This window comes from Euprymna scolopes, chromosome 16 (genome assembly GCF_053919585.1).
Source record: "Euprymna scolopes isolate OS-2025 chromosome 16, ASM5391958v1, whole genome shotgun sequence".
Classification (NCBI taxonomy): Eukaryota; Metazoa; Mollusca; class Cephalopoda; order Sepiida; family Sepiolidae; genus Euprymna; species Euprymna scolopes.
The window spans coordinates 80745429-80763115 of record NC_136497.1 but is presented as its reverse complement, the minus strand read 5'-3'; the positions used below and the strand labels follow the sequence as shown (position 1 = coordinate 80763115).

At 34.0% G+C, this 17687-nt stretch overlaps 1 protein-coding gene across 1 annotated transcript in view; it reads left to right on the top strand.

Annotated features, from left to right (window-relative positions):
- The window catches only part of LOC145296191 (uncharacterized), an 86808-nt gene that overhangs the window by 40197 nt on the left and 28924 nt on the right, over positions 1 to 17687 (top strand). The gene's annotated exons all lie outside the window — the stretch shown is intronic.

Genomic DNA, 17687 nt, shown 5'->3' with positions numbered 1-17687 from the left:
TTGCTGACCCACATGTTTTTCGCATTAGATGACTCTAGATCTAGAGACAAATGGGGTTGCATGTATTGGCATAATTGTTGATGCTGCAAATTCATTTACTATTGGCATCACAAGGACAAAGATACGCCTCCTCAAAGCTTCCAGTTTCCCCTGCTCTGTAATGATGTATGTGACTTTGTATGAATTGTGAATTGTGATGAAGATAAGAGACGACAATGTAGCTACAAATCAGAATCTTAAAGAGAGCTTTGTTCTTAGGATGTATAAGTTAAAGCCAGAATCAAAGCACCAAACTTAGAATTTGTGGGTTTCGTTGGAGTGTAATTTAATATATAAACAGCTATATGCCTGTCTGTCTGTCGGTCTGTCTATCTGTCTCCACATTTTCACACTCTACCTCCTCGAAACTAAAAGTCGCAGAGCGGCACTAGGGGCCTCAAATGATTGGATTTTTTACGGGCCGTTCTTTTATAAGTCTTTAGCTGGTTAAAATAGTTTTTAAGGAGTCAAAAAGAAGTCAAAATTGAAAAAAATCGTTATACATTTTGTACATTCATCTTAGTTTATTTTTTATTTTTTTTAATTTTAATTGGCTTATATGCGTGTCACGTTCGTACAGTGGTAACGTCATCAGCTTTGAATGTTTCGGTTTCGATTCTAACTGATGGCACCTAAGTACTTTTTTTTTACTTTTAAAATCACGACTCTATAATAATACATACGAAATCTGGACAAATTAAAATATCATATTTAAGCGTATTTTACGCTCGGGCAAAGTCCTTCCCCACTAGTTAATTATAATTATTTAACATGATGTCATTTGTACCCCCCAAAAAGCATGTTCTTTCTTTTATGATCTCAGGTACATTATTTTGGCAGAGAAAGAGAAAGAGAAAGAGAGAAAGACTCATTAGTACATGTTATCACCTGTATTACATCTCGGCTTTAAAGAATTCTTCCAACTTCACTATTTCTGATGTTTTTATTTATTTATTTATTTATTTTTTTACATTTGTACATAAAAACATATACTTTCTTTTATAATCTTCACTAAATCTATTCTGTCGATCAGAAAAAAAGGTTAATATGTACGAGGTGGTGCACTACTGATTGGACTCAGATATTTTGATAAATAGAGGAAGAAGGCTAATGGAGCGATAATTTAGTGGATCAGTTCTCTCGTCAGAATTCTTGTAAACTAGAACCACAGAAGCATTTTTTTCCAGCAGTCAGGAAAGCAAGATTCGGTAAAGCATTTGTTGAAGAGTTTGGAAAGAATTGCTATTTATGGCATATCAACACTTTGGAATCATGTAATACAAAATAGGATAATTACTGCAAACAGCCCTTTCTACGACATATCAACCCTCTTTCATTTGTGCAATTTTAAAACACAATACCTTTTATAAACAATTCATTGAAGGCGAACAGTTATTTCCTCCACACGAGTAGGGGAGTGGGAGGGTCATAATTTTTTTCTAATGCGTAACTGAACGCACAAGATCAGACAGGATTTATTATCCGTGTCGGTAACCATTAAGCTGTTGGCACGAAAGAAAGACTTCACAGAAATGCTTCTGTATTTGTGAGTTCTTTTATTCAAATCATTCAGCTACATAAATAAGGCCAGAATTTTGTTCATCACAAAATAAAAGCTTAAACATAATCTTATTTATTTGTTTTACTTATGTGCTTCCGTAGTTTTGTTCTTTTTCTTTCAAGTACTTACTTCATATTTTGATGTTCAATAAATCCTGTTTGATTATTATCTTGCATTATGTCAAAACATTGTTAATTCTCTTCGAATAATATGATTTTTCAGTTTCAAATCTTTTCATTGTCTATAGCTATTTATCTAACACATAGCTATAGGTTTGTATAAACATTAACATTATATATATATATATATATATATATATATATATATATATATATATATATATATATATATATATATAAGTAAGACTCGATGTTGCCCGGTATTGAATGAGGATCAACGAATATTCCATACATCCAATACTTTTATTATCATCGAAATCGGTGAAAACACGCATTTTTCAATCAAATCGATTGATTGCCTGCTCTAGTCGGATACCCACCGCGGTGGATTGGGGAGAAGTTTCGCATGCTTCCCCGCAGTGACTTAGTCTACAGGACATTATAGTCTACAATTAAGAGAATCTACTACTGATTTTATAAAATAATTGTTTATAATGGCTTGAATTAACGTTTAAAATGCATGATTTGATGAGGCCCCAAACAGAAACATTCATTTCGCACGCACCCCTGTCTTATCAAAGAACCTACTGATAATTTTATACGCCGTCGGAAAAAAGCACACTAAAGTGACCCAGTTTTTTTACCGAACTGATTGTCGATATCACTTGGCATGAACCAATGATCAGAGTGCGTGGCCTAATGAATAGTGTGAATCGCTACCCAATTTGAAATTATAACTTGTATTTCTTAATATTGATGTATCTATCTTTCTATGTAGTATAATTTAATGCCAAAGGTTATTTATTTCCCTGTCACGGCGGGAAGACGCGACACAAGGGTCGAAAATTGGGATTTAAAAGTAAGCAAGATATACGAAGATTACTTTGACTTTCAAAAATATGTCTTAGTAACTCCATTGGTTTTTCCCAGTACGGCGTCTCAGCTTATCACCAATAAACTTACTTCTTTCTCAAAAGCCTATGAAGGTGGGCCTGCTAGAATTGTCCAGGACCATCAACATACCGCAGTCAACAGGGAATAAACCATTTAAAACATGTCTTAGACTTTGTTGGCTTTGCTTTGGGAAAAAATCTGTAAATGACTTGTATAAGAGTGTATATATTTCAAGGAACAACATACATTAGTTTGATCATCCGTCAATAACTTCCGTTTCTCAAAAACATTCGAAAGTTAAGCCATAGGGCTGAAGATTTTAAATGTAGAGAGTTTTCTAGTGTTACAACTCCAAAACAGTGATCAAAGAAAGGTTACATCTGGTATCTTTAAACTTCGCGCTGAGTTTCAAGCATGTCAGCATAATTGAAGATATTAGCGGATGAACAAATTTATGTATAGCGTCCATTGAAATGAAATAAAGTATCTGTGTATACATGTATCATTTTTGTTTCTTATTGATTTGAATCATAACAAACAAATTAACATAGTTCTGAATCTCATTAAATTCAATCAAACCGCGGATTAATATAGACGCTGAATGCATGTCTGCGCTCGCACGCGCACACACACACACACATACATACACACACACACACACACATATATATATATATATATATATATATATATATATATTGTTTCATTTTATTTCAGTCGAAGTCCTCGGAAATAAAGAGAATTCATCTAGTCTGGTGGAATATCCAGCTTTATGCTGTTACTAAAGATAGTATCACTGTTAGAAGGTACAACATCCATTCTCAAAGTGATGTTACCGCCCTCTCAAGTATATACATATATATATATATACATATATATATATATATATATATATATATATATATATATATATATATATATATATATATATATATATATGACTAGTAACTTATATTGCAGTGGATAGAGAACAAAATCAATTTACAATCATGATGTTTGTATATTTAAAAAAAAGTTTTTCTTAATTTCCATTATTGTCTTATAGGTATTTTGTTGAACTGAAGAAAAATACTATTCATTTTTCAATAGTCCGACGCATCAATGACAAAAAAATCATTAAAAATTGTCGCAAAATATAAAAGTATACTTAATGAAAGAAGGATAGAAATCTTTAAACTTGAAAACACTTACTAACACGCACCTATGGACTACGAGAAATGGATGTGTGAGCAACAAATAATCTGATTGGCTGATTAGAACACCCAATAACGCAAGAACTTATAAAAACTCGCAGGAAATTCTGTGTAGCTTGATTAATATATATATATATATTTTCAAACCTTACTATGAAAAAAGAGAGAAAGTGAGATATTGTATTGAATAACAATGAAAAACCCTACGTACAATTAAATAGAAATGTTGTTAGATTTAAATATCTATGTCCATTTTTATTCTATATTTGTTTAAACGTCTTAATTATAAAGAACAGTTTAAAATGATAAAAGAATATGGGGAAAAAATGAAGGCTTCTGGTTTCAATATTCTTACTTCTGTTCTTCTAAATTGAACATCTTAGAAAACTAATTCCCCAGACTTTAAGACGAAAGAATTTCTATACCTTCAAGCCTGAATTATAATCCATAGAAAGTATTCTCTGTTTTTTTGGGGTTTTTTTTTTTTTTTTTTTTTGCTTTTTCTTTTTTTCGTTTGTTTGTCTGTAAACAATCTTTTTTTTTTTTCGAGAAAATGGAGGAAAAAATGAGAGGGGAGAAAAACAAAAATAAAAAAAATGAAAGAAAGGAAGAGAAAGATAGAGAAAGAACAAAAGCGAATGGAAATGATGGTTTTATTAAAATTATTGATTTTATGTTATCAATGCTGGCATTAAACTAATTTACATACTTAGCTATCTATTGATACATCTACATGTTTATTGATCTATATAGAATTGAAATGTATTTTTTATCAAACTATTCGATGCGGAAAGTGGCAAGCACTGCGGATGTAAACAAGAGCTATATTTTTTTTCATTTATGCATGTACTAGCTGTCCGTAATCGGCTTAACCCGAGAGTTAAGTTTTAATAATACATGTTTTAATAATACATGTTAAGTTTTAATAATACATGTTTTAATAATACATGTTAAGTTTTAATAATACATGATGATTATCAAAGTAATTCCATAACGTCTCTTTTACATGCGGATTTGTGTTCTTGTAAGGCCGTCATTTTAAATAATCAAATCCTACCCAAGTTCCATCACAACCGATCATCATGATGTTATCTTCCAGTCTCCAAGACACTTATTAACCCTAACATTAACTCGTATGTCAGCCCCTTTAGGAAACTCGTTTCTTATCGTTGCGCACTTTCAGTTGAATTAAAATTGGTCGATTTAGCTCTTATGCGCAGATCATCACATAAGGATTAGATCACTCTGACAGACCTCCAAAAGCATTTAAAAAAATAATGTTTAAATTCAACAGCATTTCTTGCGCTTAATGGTAGCCGAATGGATTAGGTCCTTGCTAATGAAGCCAGTGGTGGCTTCTGTCGCCACGTTCGAATCTATTGAATTGTGTTAATCGTGACACCCTACATTGATGATTCCGAAACGATGAAACACTAGTGTCTATATGGATTTAATAATTATTATAATAAATAATTATATATATATATATATATATATATATATATATATATATATATATATATATATATATATATAAAAGAACTACAATACAGTTTAGAAAGATAATCCAAAATAGCAAACTTAAAGTGTATTATAAATATTAAAGACTTAATATTTAGAAAGTAATCCTAACCAGATATAAAAGGTCAATTTAATGTAAAAGCTTAATTTGTGTCTCCTTTTTGAAAATTGAATATGTTTTTAATTCTTCTTAAAGCGTTTTAATATTTTTATTAATTGTTTTTCCTATATATATATATATATATATATATATATATATATATACATATATATATATATATATAGTAATTTATAAAATATAAATTACTAACTAGGTCTAACTACGTATTGAGCACTTTTGAAGTAAATACTTAAAGTTTACGCATAAATCTATACTTTCCTATATTAATTTTATGTGAGTAAATGAAGTAGTTATATATATATATATATATATATACATATATATATATATATATATATATATTTGTTTTTCAGAATGTGAGAGATGATATAATTATTTCCAGAGTTAAGCAACGAACGAGCTCACAAGAACCATGACAGCCAACAAACATCTATTAACTAACACAGATACAAGCAAACCACAACGAAATCACACTATGGAACGAACCTACTTCGTCGCGAACAAGGGGTGTGGTAATCCAACAAACGAGAACCCAAGCCGGTGTCTCACAAGTCGGAATTTTACAGTCGTTTTAACGATGTCGTCCAACATGCTAACCTAGCGAGTAATTGGTAATAGAATTTCCAGAATGTAAAAGATGATATTTATTTTCACAGTCAAACAACGTATAAACACACGCGCGTACACACACACACACACACACACACACACACACACATATATATACAGTTTAAAGAAGTTGTGAGTAAAAAAATGATGTAAAAATATAAATGAAGGATGCAGTTTAAATTCTCTGACGAAAAAAAATAAATTTAACCTATCGCAGACTTAACACCGACATAATCCGACTTCTAAAAAGGTTATAATTACAAAAGAGAATTAAACTATATGAGGATGAAAAAAAAAAAGAGTAAAGCCTGAATTAATTTTTTTAAATAGAAATAGACTTGGCACTTGCATGAACCGATTTTTCAAAGGTCTACAATTATAAAGGAGAATTCAGCTAAGTAAATTCTTGGTACAGCAAAATGTTTCAGAGGAAACATAATTTAATTTAAATACCAAAGAAACAAAAAAACGGGCAGGTGGAATTGTTAAAATTTCCTTAAGGCCTTATCGTCTGACCCTCCAAGAGGAAACGTCAGAATGATAAATTAAAACTAAGAATCGAATGAGGAAAGAGGGAAATTGGTTTCAGTTGGAAAACCAGTGAGAGAAAAAATATATATATAATTCTCACTGTTCAGGTGGTTTTAAATCAGTAAATATTTCCAACTGATGTTTCAAAATTTTTTGTCTACACAGGCTAGGTCGAGAGTTATTAATGACTAACGCCTCAATGATATTGAGATGATAGTTCGACCTAGCACTGTATAAAACAGAAAACCACCCATCGGAATATTGGTCAGAACACCTATTTATACTAATCAGGTGATTACCGATGGCGGACTCATAAGCTTGGGAGTGCCCGGATGTTCTCGAAACCTGGTGTAATCGAATATCCCGAGGGATGTGTTGGGATATTCTCATTTCCAATCTTTGGGATGTCTTGCCAACGTAGTCAGCTCCACACTGACAAACAAATTTATAAACAAGAGAATTCTTTTGAATGGTTGGCAAAACATCTTTACGAAAAGAAAAGAAAAAGTTTCGAGTTGTGTAAACTACTCTAAGCATAGTAGCTGGAAAACAACGTTGAGTAGCAAAAGAAATCCTTTCAACAATATGAAGGCCAACAGGACCTAACCATGGTAATTTTAAATAAATAGGACAACGTGATGGACCAATACGTTTAACACTATTAAATATAGCAATTTTACGTTCAATAGTAGTTTTTATTATATTTATGGGATATCCATTGCTGAGAAAAATATTTGTGATTTCACCAAGTTCCGCATCAAGACGGTTTGGTGAACAAATCATGAGTGCACGATGTGTAAGAGCGCTAATGGGGTTTATTTTCTAGACTGAGGGGCAAAGGAAAACCAATTAAGATAGAGCCCTGTAAATGTAGGTTTTCTGTATACAGAGGTCTCAAACGTAGAACCAACTTTAGAAACACGAACATCGAGGAATGGAAGAGAGCCACAGTCCTCGACCTCCATAGTAAATTGTAACGATGGATGCAAGTTGCAAAGAAGACGAAGAAACTGTTCAGCTTCACTCCGTGAGGGAAAGCATGCAAAAGTGTCATCAACGTAGCATGTATAGAATGTTGGTTTAGTAATTTTGGAAAATAATTCGTTTTCCAAAAATCCAACAAAAATGTTGGCTAGCGAAAGACCAAGAGGGCTACCCATAGATATCCCATCAATTTACCGGTACATAATGTTGTTGAAACTGAAGGAAACTGATTTAGTGGCAAGTTCCATCAGTTCAACGAAAATTCGTTCAGGAAATTGTGGAGATTTTGAGGGGCCACGATATAGATAGTCAGCACAAATACCAATGGTATATATATATATATATATATATATATATATATATATATATATATATATATATATATACTTGTTTAAAATAATTGCCTACCAAACTCCTCTGTCAGTTTGCAGTCTAAAGACTGGAAACTTAATATGTAAGGTATTCGCACTTATGCAAAACTTTATATTTGGGTTTTAGCCAGGGAAATTCGTGCAAACATGTAAAAATAAAAAAGAAATTAAATTTGCCAGGTGATGGTTCAACGACGGCATTACGAATATGCATGCGTAACGTAGTAGCTATTGGTTCATATTTTAATTTTTAGCCGTGCAATAAACATATCTTCATAGCTCAGGTATTAACATCAAAAGAAAAAGTAAATTGTAAGCTAAACGTTTTGGTTTCGATTCTCGACGGTGACACATGAGTCATTTTAAAAAAAATTTTTTGAATCATTACTATATATTGGGTCCAATGTAATATGATAATAAATAGGAAATCTGCACTAATCAAAATATCATATATAAGCGTATTTTACGACTGGGCGGCCTACTAGTATATATATATATATATATATATATATATATATATGTGTGTGTGTGTGTGTGTATATATATATATATATAACTGAGCGTGTCTGTGTATCTGTGTACATTTCCCTACGCAATAACTCTGCCAATTTTTAGTTTATAGACGGATTTTATCAAGATTAGTATCGTTTTAAAGTTCGATCTTTCATACGACAAATATCGAAAAATTGGTTAAAAACATTAATATCTTCCCCTTCAACTAAGCACTTTTATATATATATATATATATATATATATATATATATATATATATATATATATATATATATATATATATATATATATATATATATATATACGCCGATATTTTTGAAAGTTATCCAATCCTTTAGATTGTCTAGCCTTAATTTTAAAAAATGTCGCTTCCGGTTTGGCGGTGGTCGTAACAGCATAAACGTTAGGTTTTACCCCTTTCTTTTCCTCCTTTGCGGTACGGGTTCGAGCCTGCCTTCCTCCTACCACTTTTTTTTTGCTCAACATACACATCCAAACCCCCGGGCAACGCCGGGCGCCCATGCTAGTATATATATATATATATATATATATATATATATATATATATAGTGCCCCGCAAAAGTTTACAATAACCCATTTTTCAGTGTTTGTATTTCTAGCTTCCAAATGATAATGAAACTTTTTATAAACATAGAAAAGGTATTGAAACTTAGATAGGAACAGTGGGGGATACAATTTAACACAATGCGAAGAGAAAACTCAATAATTAGCACCGCAAAAGTTTACAACATATATCAAATTTATTAGATCTTTCAATAATTTTATGACGGCTTATTATGGTAAAATGCTAAGAAGCTTCTAGAATGTTCAGGAATATCCAATAGTGTTGTGAGACAGGATCTCACCCCATATTGGACGCGTCCAGATCCTATATAATCAGCTCCTAAGGCTGATACGGTGGAGCGAGATCTCAACGGATATTGTACCTCGGAGAGCGGGATCTTACTGATACCTGCAATTACTACTATTCTCTTTATATTTCTCTGCATCATGTCGTTCTTGTGGACTAAACTGGGCCCCACAATAAATAGACATCGAAGTAAGCAATTGTTAAAATAGTGTGCCATTCTTTATCTAATAACCGTATTGTAAGCAACCACATCATGAGAAAGAATAAACAGATTGACCAAAAGCTCAGAAAACGAATCGTACGTCTTCATCAAAGTGGATTGGGATATAGAACAATATCCAAAGAGTTGATGGTTCCATAGAATTCTGTTGGAACAATAACAGTGAAATGAAAGTAAGCAAGGACACAATCAGTAGAACCCTTTAGCTTAAAGACATCTTCTCTAGATCAGCAAAGAAAAACTCCTCATGTTCGTGCTAGGTTAGATTTTGCAAATGAGTATGGAAGCAAGCCTCTAGAGTTTTCGCATAATGTGCTTTGGTTGGATGAAACAAAAATTTACTTGTTTGGCACTCCAAAAACACCGAAAGTTTGGAGAAAAAGAGGTACAGAATACCAGTCAAAAACAAACCGTTCCAACAGTAAAATTTGGAGGTGGATCCATTATGATCTGGGGTTGTTTTAGTGCAGGAGGTGTAGGAAAAGTGGGAATAATAAAAGGAAAGTGAATGGGGCACTTTATAGGAGTATCTTGGAGAAAAACCTTAAAGAAAATGTGAAATTGCTCAAATTGAAATCATACTGGGTCTTTCAACGATGATAACAATCCAAAACTCACTGCGAAACTCACACAAAATTAGTTTAATTCAAATATAGTGAATGTTTTAAAGTGGCCTAGTCAATCTCCTGATCTCTACCCTATAGAGAATTTATGGGGAGAATTGAAATTATGGCTCCATAGAAGAGAACTTCAAATCTGCGCGAATTGGAGAGAATTTGTATGGAAGAATGGAATAAAATAACACAAGACACATGTAAGAAGTTCGTGGGAGATTACTCAAAACGTCTGCATGCTGTAATCAGCAATAATGGGTATGCTACAAAATACTAGATATAATTTTGTAAATGTGTTCCAAACTTTTGCGTTGCTAATTATTGAGTTTTCTTTTTCGCATTGTATTAAATTTTTATTTTTTTATTTTTCCCATTGTTCCTATCTTAGTTTCAATACATTTTCTATGTTTATAAAAAATTTCATTAGCATTTGGAAGCTAGAAATACAAAAACTGACAGTTTCAAATGTGTATTGTAAACTTTTGTGGGGCACTGTATATATATATATATATATATATATATATATATATATATATATATATATATATATGTGTGTGTGTGTGTGTGTATGTGTGTGTGTGTGTGTGTGTGTTACATATAGGGGTATATAGGGGTTTCATTGAGAGAGTCTTACTATTAGCGCAGTCTTAGAAGAGAGTCTTATTAGTAAAGATACGAGTCTTAGTGAGAGTTCTTGTCTTATTACATATGATGTTGTATCTTAGTGAGAGAGAGAAGTTGTATAAGTTGTTGTACGAGAGACTTAGAGAGATAGTTCCTTCTTTGTTGTGTAGAATGGAAGAGAAGGAGAAAACTCTTTGAGTGAGGACACAGTGTTCAAACAGTTCGGACATGATGATGTTGAGACGTGTATGTAAAGACATATAACACAAATATATAATACAATTGGACTTTACCTTTTTTAAGAATCATAAGACACAAGACGAGCTTTACAAAAAACACTTGATGGTTTATTCTTCACACGGCCGTGTTCCATCACCAAGAATTCAAAGTCTCACATTTTTTCCTTGAAGTGACGTCTCGCTTCCAGACGTCTGACTGTTCCTGAGTTTTCTCACTGACTGTCTAACTCTAAAGTTTTTCTCTATCCCTCGAACTTTCTATTTTCCGTGACGTCATACACATGTTAAAACATGTGCATTCTTCCACGTGCCCTGGACATACGTGTCCAAAACTTTTCCTATTTCTACAAAAGGAATTTTAACCTATATTCAATATGTTAAAAACATTATCTTATAAGCTGCATTCTTTCAATTTAAAATTTCATAACAAACTTGATAGTTAACATTCTTTCCTTAAAATATTTATCTATTTCTAAACAAATGTTTGTTTTACATTTTTTAATTCTCACACGTAATCTATTTCTAAACTAGATTACGAGGTTCGAATTTCGCCTATGCTATTCATTTTCATTTTAAACTAAATTCTCCATTTTTATACTTACATGAAAAGGGGACAGCCCTTATCATGTAACATATATATATATATATATATATATATATATATATATATATATATATATATATATATATATATATATATATATAAGTGCGTGTGTGTGTGTGTATGTGGTGTATGTGTGGATGTATCTATACTGGTAGCCAAATTCGTATATTTTATTCTATGTGACGCCACTACCTGAAAATATACAGGCATTTTGAAGATTATAATACTATTCTATGGTTTATTTTCAAACTAATAAAATATGCCCAAAGTTGCCTATATTTGTATATATAGTGTCCTGCAGGCTAGTTTCAGTTCTGCTGTTACGCTTGTCTCCCCTGTGGCCTTGCAAGGCCACCAATATATATATATATATATATATATATATATATATATATATATATATATATATATATATATATATATATATATATATATATATATATATATCCTTTCAGTTTCTTCTATCTTTCTGTTACTTAAGTTTACCTTCCTTCCATAAACGTCTATTGGCCTGTTCAGTTAAATGTCTTCAACAAATTATGTACTAATATTTATCATAAATCCGCCCCCCCCCTGAATCTGACAAAAAAAAAAAGAATGCAAACTATTAAACTAAATCAAAATGGGCTACATCAAAACTAAGTTAAGAGGGTGGCGAATTTATTCCTTATGGAAATATAAAGGTTACTCCTAAAAACAAGAAAATAACAATAAATTTCACCAACATTATTTATGACTACTGATTCTAATTCTCGTTTTATATTGAAACAAAGAACTTTCTTGAGCTTACATGGCATAAAATTTCATCTGCTTGCACACACACACACACACGCACACACACACACACACACACACACATATATATATTTACATACTTATACATATATAGAGAGAGAGACAGAGAGATAGAGAGAGAGAGAGGGAGAGAGAGAGAGCAATAAATGGTACTAAAATCCTGAAAAGACTGCTCAATATTATTGCAGAGCAAATATATATATTTAATTACTGTTTTATCTGCTTGGTTACAAATTTTTTGATTACCGAATCGTATTAACGATGTGACAATTTCGTCAAACTTTACAGAAATAATTATTATTATAATGAGAAAAAACGATATTAGAACAAGCGCACAAAAAAAATCCAACCAGACAACAACAACAGCAATCAAATTTAAAAAAAAAACACTGGAAAGTGATAAGTTATAATATTAAACCAGAATAGGAATAGATAATGGATAAGCAGTTAATAATGCAGCGCTAACTTGTGACAGTAAGTTATGGAAATAAATATATCGGGATGGATGATATATATATATTGTGTGTGAAAAAGGTAATTTCAGTCATTATTAAGGTGATGTCTTAAGGCCAGAACGTTTAATAATATATTTTAATGCAAACAGAAACATATTACCTCATATTAGTATAATGGAATGTATAATGTATACAGTTACACATATGAATACTCCTTTTAACAAACATCCATATACCCACGCACATACACACATATACTCGTATATATATGCGATACACACATATACTCGTATATATATATATATATATATGTGTGTGTGTGTGTGTGTGTGTGCGTGTGTGTGTGTGTGTATGTATGTGTGTGTGCCCATCTTCAGCCATGTGTTTTGTTGTATCACTTTTTTTAGTATGTCTAGACAGCCGAGTTTTTCTCGCTGAGTTTAGAAACCTAATTACTTCACAAACATTCAGTGCGCATGTATTACAGGATGACCCTAAGTAACCCAATGATAACTTTGTTCATGTATGGGAATGTAAAGATTAATATAACTTATGAAATTAGAAAAGAAGCACCAGCTTGTAGTATTAACAGTGGTAATTTATTTTCATAGCAAAAAAATAAATTATATATATATATATATATATATATATATATATATAGAGAGAGAGAGAGAGAGAGAGAGAGAGAGAGATTTTGTTATTGTTGTTATTTTTCAAGCGATAACTACGGTTAATATTGGCGCCGCCTCGGAGCTCATTTTTTTTTATTATTTACTTAGAAAGTCGCCCTTTTTTTTAATTTGGACGTATTTAACATTTTTTATTTATTTTATTATTTTTAAAACAGTAATCTACGTACACGCGTGTTTCGTATATATATATATATATATATATATATATATATATATATATATATATATATATACTTAGAGGTATAAGTAGTAAAAAACAGAATGAAAAGTGCTCAATGCGTTACTAAAGCTGAATATGAGAATAAATAGACAGGAAAACTCCCCTCTAATGGTCTAAGTTATTAGGTTGATGCAAAAATAATGTCGTTTTTTTGATGTTCATCTTCAAAAGATCATAGCTCCTTTCATAATAAACTTTATTAATCGAAATAAGAGCCATAAAAGTCAACACATTTTTGACAACGTGAAACAAGTTTATTCATCCCTTTAGCATAGAAATCCGGAGGTCTAGAAGCGATGAAGTCATCGAAGGCCGATTCAGCATCATCTCTGGTTTTGAAGCATTTTCATGCAGGAAGTTGTCGAGATGCTTGAAAAAATGATAATTTGGTGAGCGACAGATATGGTGAATATGGCGGATGAGGCAGAGTCTTCTAACCCAATTTATTCAGCTTCTCAAGAGTCAGTTGAGCAACATACGGATGAGCGTTGTCATGGAGAAGAATTGGACCTTTATATTGACCAATCACGGGCGCATACGTTGGCGCTTCTGGTACATTTCATCAATTCTCCGCCGTAATCATTTCGCCCAGTTTCAAGAAGCTATGATAGATGAGGCCGGCTACAGACCACCAAACAGTCACCATAACCTTTTTTTGTGCAATTTCGCCTTTAGGAAGTGTTGTTGAGCTTCTCCAACATCCAACCATTGTGCTGAACGTCGCCCGTTGTCGTAGAGGATCCACTTATCATCACACGTCCAAATCCGATGGAGAAATGGGTCATTTTTCTTGCGCAGAAGGAATGTAAAAGACACCTCAAAACAACATTTTTTAAAATTATTTTTCAATTCATGCGGCATCCATTCATCCAATCTTTTTGACTTCCCTATTTGCTTAAAATGGCAAACGACTGTTTAGTGGTCGACCTCAAGTTCAACAGCAACTTCTCATGTGGTTTTGCAAGGATCAGCTTAAATTAAGGCTTTCAAATATTCGTTATCAACCGTGGTCAATCGGCTGCGACTGTCTTCATCTTCGAGGCTCTCGTCACCATTGTGAAATTTCTTGAACCACTGTTGTGCCATACGCTCCTTAGTGGTTCCTGGGTCAAATGCATCATTGAATCACGAGCTGTCTTGTCAGTTTTATGGCCTAATTTGATCTGACACAAGAAAATCGTGCTGATTGGAATTTTGTCCATGTTGTTGAAAAGCCTGCAAAAACTTAAATGAAGAGATTGATACGAGTAACGAATAACACGATTTGATAGAGCGACAAACGCGCTTCTATATATACATTGATTAGTTTGATCTATGTGTTGGTTCTATAATGGGGTAGTTATTTAATTGCCGCCCACATCGGCAATATTTGGCACAAGGCCTGGAAAATGGGAACCCCGCAGGCTCCCCTAAAGAAAGGGCACTCCTGCAATTTTAAAAATTGCCTGAGTAACCCCGTCGGCATTCCCCGGTCGGGGCGCCTAAGGCAGCAAGCAATAAACTTGCCCCACCGGAACGCCCGGTGGCAAGGCCTGGGAGGGTGGACCTCCTAGGTATTACCCAGGCGGTGTACCTCAGTCCAACAGGTGCTGGGCCGGTTCCCGGCCCCTCACCTGTTGGGCTGAGTGTCAAGTGACGAATCCTTGACTTGTACTACCCTGTCTTCCTGCAGCCGAAGCCGCTAGGAGACACATCCCATCATAGTGAAGTTTTATAATGGGGTATATATTTAATTGCCGCCCACATCGGCAATATTTGGCACAAGGCCTGGAAGGTCGGATACCCGCGGGCTCCCCTAAAAGAGGGGCACTCCTGCAATTTTAAAAATTGCCTGAGTAACCCCGTCGGCATTCCCCGGTCGGGGCGCCTCAGGCAGCAAGCAATAAACTTGCCCCACCGGAAAGCCCGGTGGCAAGGCCTGGGAGGGTGGACCTCCTAGGTATTACCCAGGCGGTGTACCTCAGTCCAACAGGTGCAGGGCCGGTTGACTTGTACTAACCTGTCTCCCTGCAGCCGAGGCCTGTAGGAGACACATCCCATTACAAGAGTCTGTAATGGGGTGGATATTTATTTGCTGCCCACATCAGCAAAATGTGGCACAAGGCCGGAAAGTGGGAACCCCGCAGGCTCCCCTAAAGAAGGGGCACTCCTGCAATTTTAAAAATTGCCTGAATAACCCCGTCGGCATTCCCCGGTCGGGGCGCCTCAGGCAGCAAGCAATAAACTTGCCCCACCGGAAAGCCCGGTGGCATGGCCTGGGAGGGTGGACCTCCTAGGTATTACCCAGGCGGTGTACCTCAGTCCAACAGGTGCTGGGCCGGTTCCCGGCCCCTCACCTGTTGGGCTGAGTGTCAAGTAATGAATCCTTGACATGTACTACCCTGTCTCCCTGCAGCCGAGGCCGCTAGGAGACACATCCCATCACAAGAGTCTGTAATGGGGTATGATCCCACACAGTCGGACGATTCTATTTATGCTAAGAACTGACGAATCAAATTAGTTTACGTTCTGCTATCAACCAATCAGAAACCAGAATTGCTTTATAAATATTAAACCTTTTCTGGGGCAATTTCACATGTTCTTTTCCCGGGTTTCGACACGGTGAGAATATTTTGTTCTGTGGAACTGTCTACTACAAACAAGTCACCTCCCAGGACTTGTGTGTAACAGCGAACCATCTGAAACTGTTCTGAAACTCAAAATGGCATACACTTCTAGAGGTTATGGGCCCAGTGTGGGTCTTTATTTCGATGGATCCGAATCAAAATTCGAATTGTGGACAGTTAAATTTCTAGGATATCTACGAATCCATAAGCTACATAAAGTACTACAAACACAACCTGACAACAGAAACGACCCCGAATTCATTGAAAAGAACGCAACTGTCTTTGCGGAATTAATACAGTGTTTAGATGACTGAAGTCTATCACTGGTAATGAGAGAAGCCCTGGACGACGGTTATTATCGAAAGGAAAACCCAAAATTATTTCTTTATACACTGAACTGACCTCTCTAAAACGAATGGAAGCTGAAACTATTACTGATTATATTATAAGAGCCGAGATAACTGCAAATTCTTTAAAAATGTCTGGTGAAGTTATAAGTAACAGTCTGTTAATTTCCATGGTCCTTAAGGGATTACCGAGTGATTTCAAGCCATTTACCACCGTGATAACCCAGAAAGAAAAACCCATGATTTTTAGCTAATTCAAGGTAGCACTCAGAAGTTACGAAGAAACTGAAAAAATGATCACAGAAAAAAGCGAATCCACAAATATCATGAAATTTAAAAATACACACATAAAAACACCAAAATCGAATTATACCCATGCCAGGAATAAAAAACGCAACTTTGCCAAAAGCAAGTTTTTTCCGAAGAAAAGTACAAAAATTATTTGCTATAATTGTGGACGACCTAATCACAAGAGTTTCCAATGTAGATACAGGACTCAAAATGGCGACTACATTAAAAATGTAGAGAGCTCTGTTAGCGAACATACATTTTTATTTTCGTGTACATTTGATGCTTCAACAAAAAAATAACAATCTTGTCGATTGTGGGACCACGGCACATGTGATTATAAAGGAATCTGATTGTATCAATTTTGATCCCAACTTTAAGCCACAAAATCATTTTGTAGAACTAGCTGAAGGGAGTCGAGTCAATGATATCGTTTTGAAAAGAGGCAATGCGAAAATCTCGCTAAAGAACAATAAAGGTGAACTGTGTTTCTGTGAAAACGCTCTTCTAATCCCAAAATTTAAACAAAATATATTTTCTGTACAAGCTGCCACAAAACAAGGTGCAAATATAAACTTTAGCGCCAATAAATCAAAACTGGTATACCCGAATGGAACTGTATTCGACATTAAAGAAAATGGAAGACTATATTATTT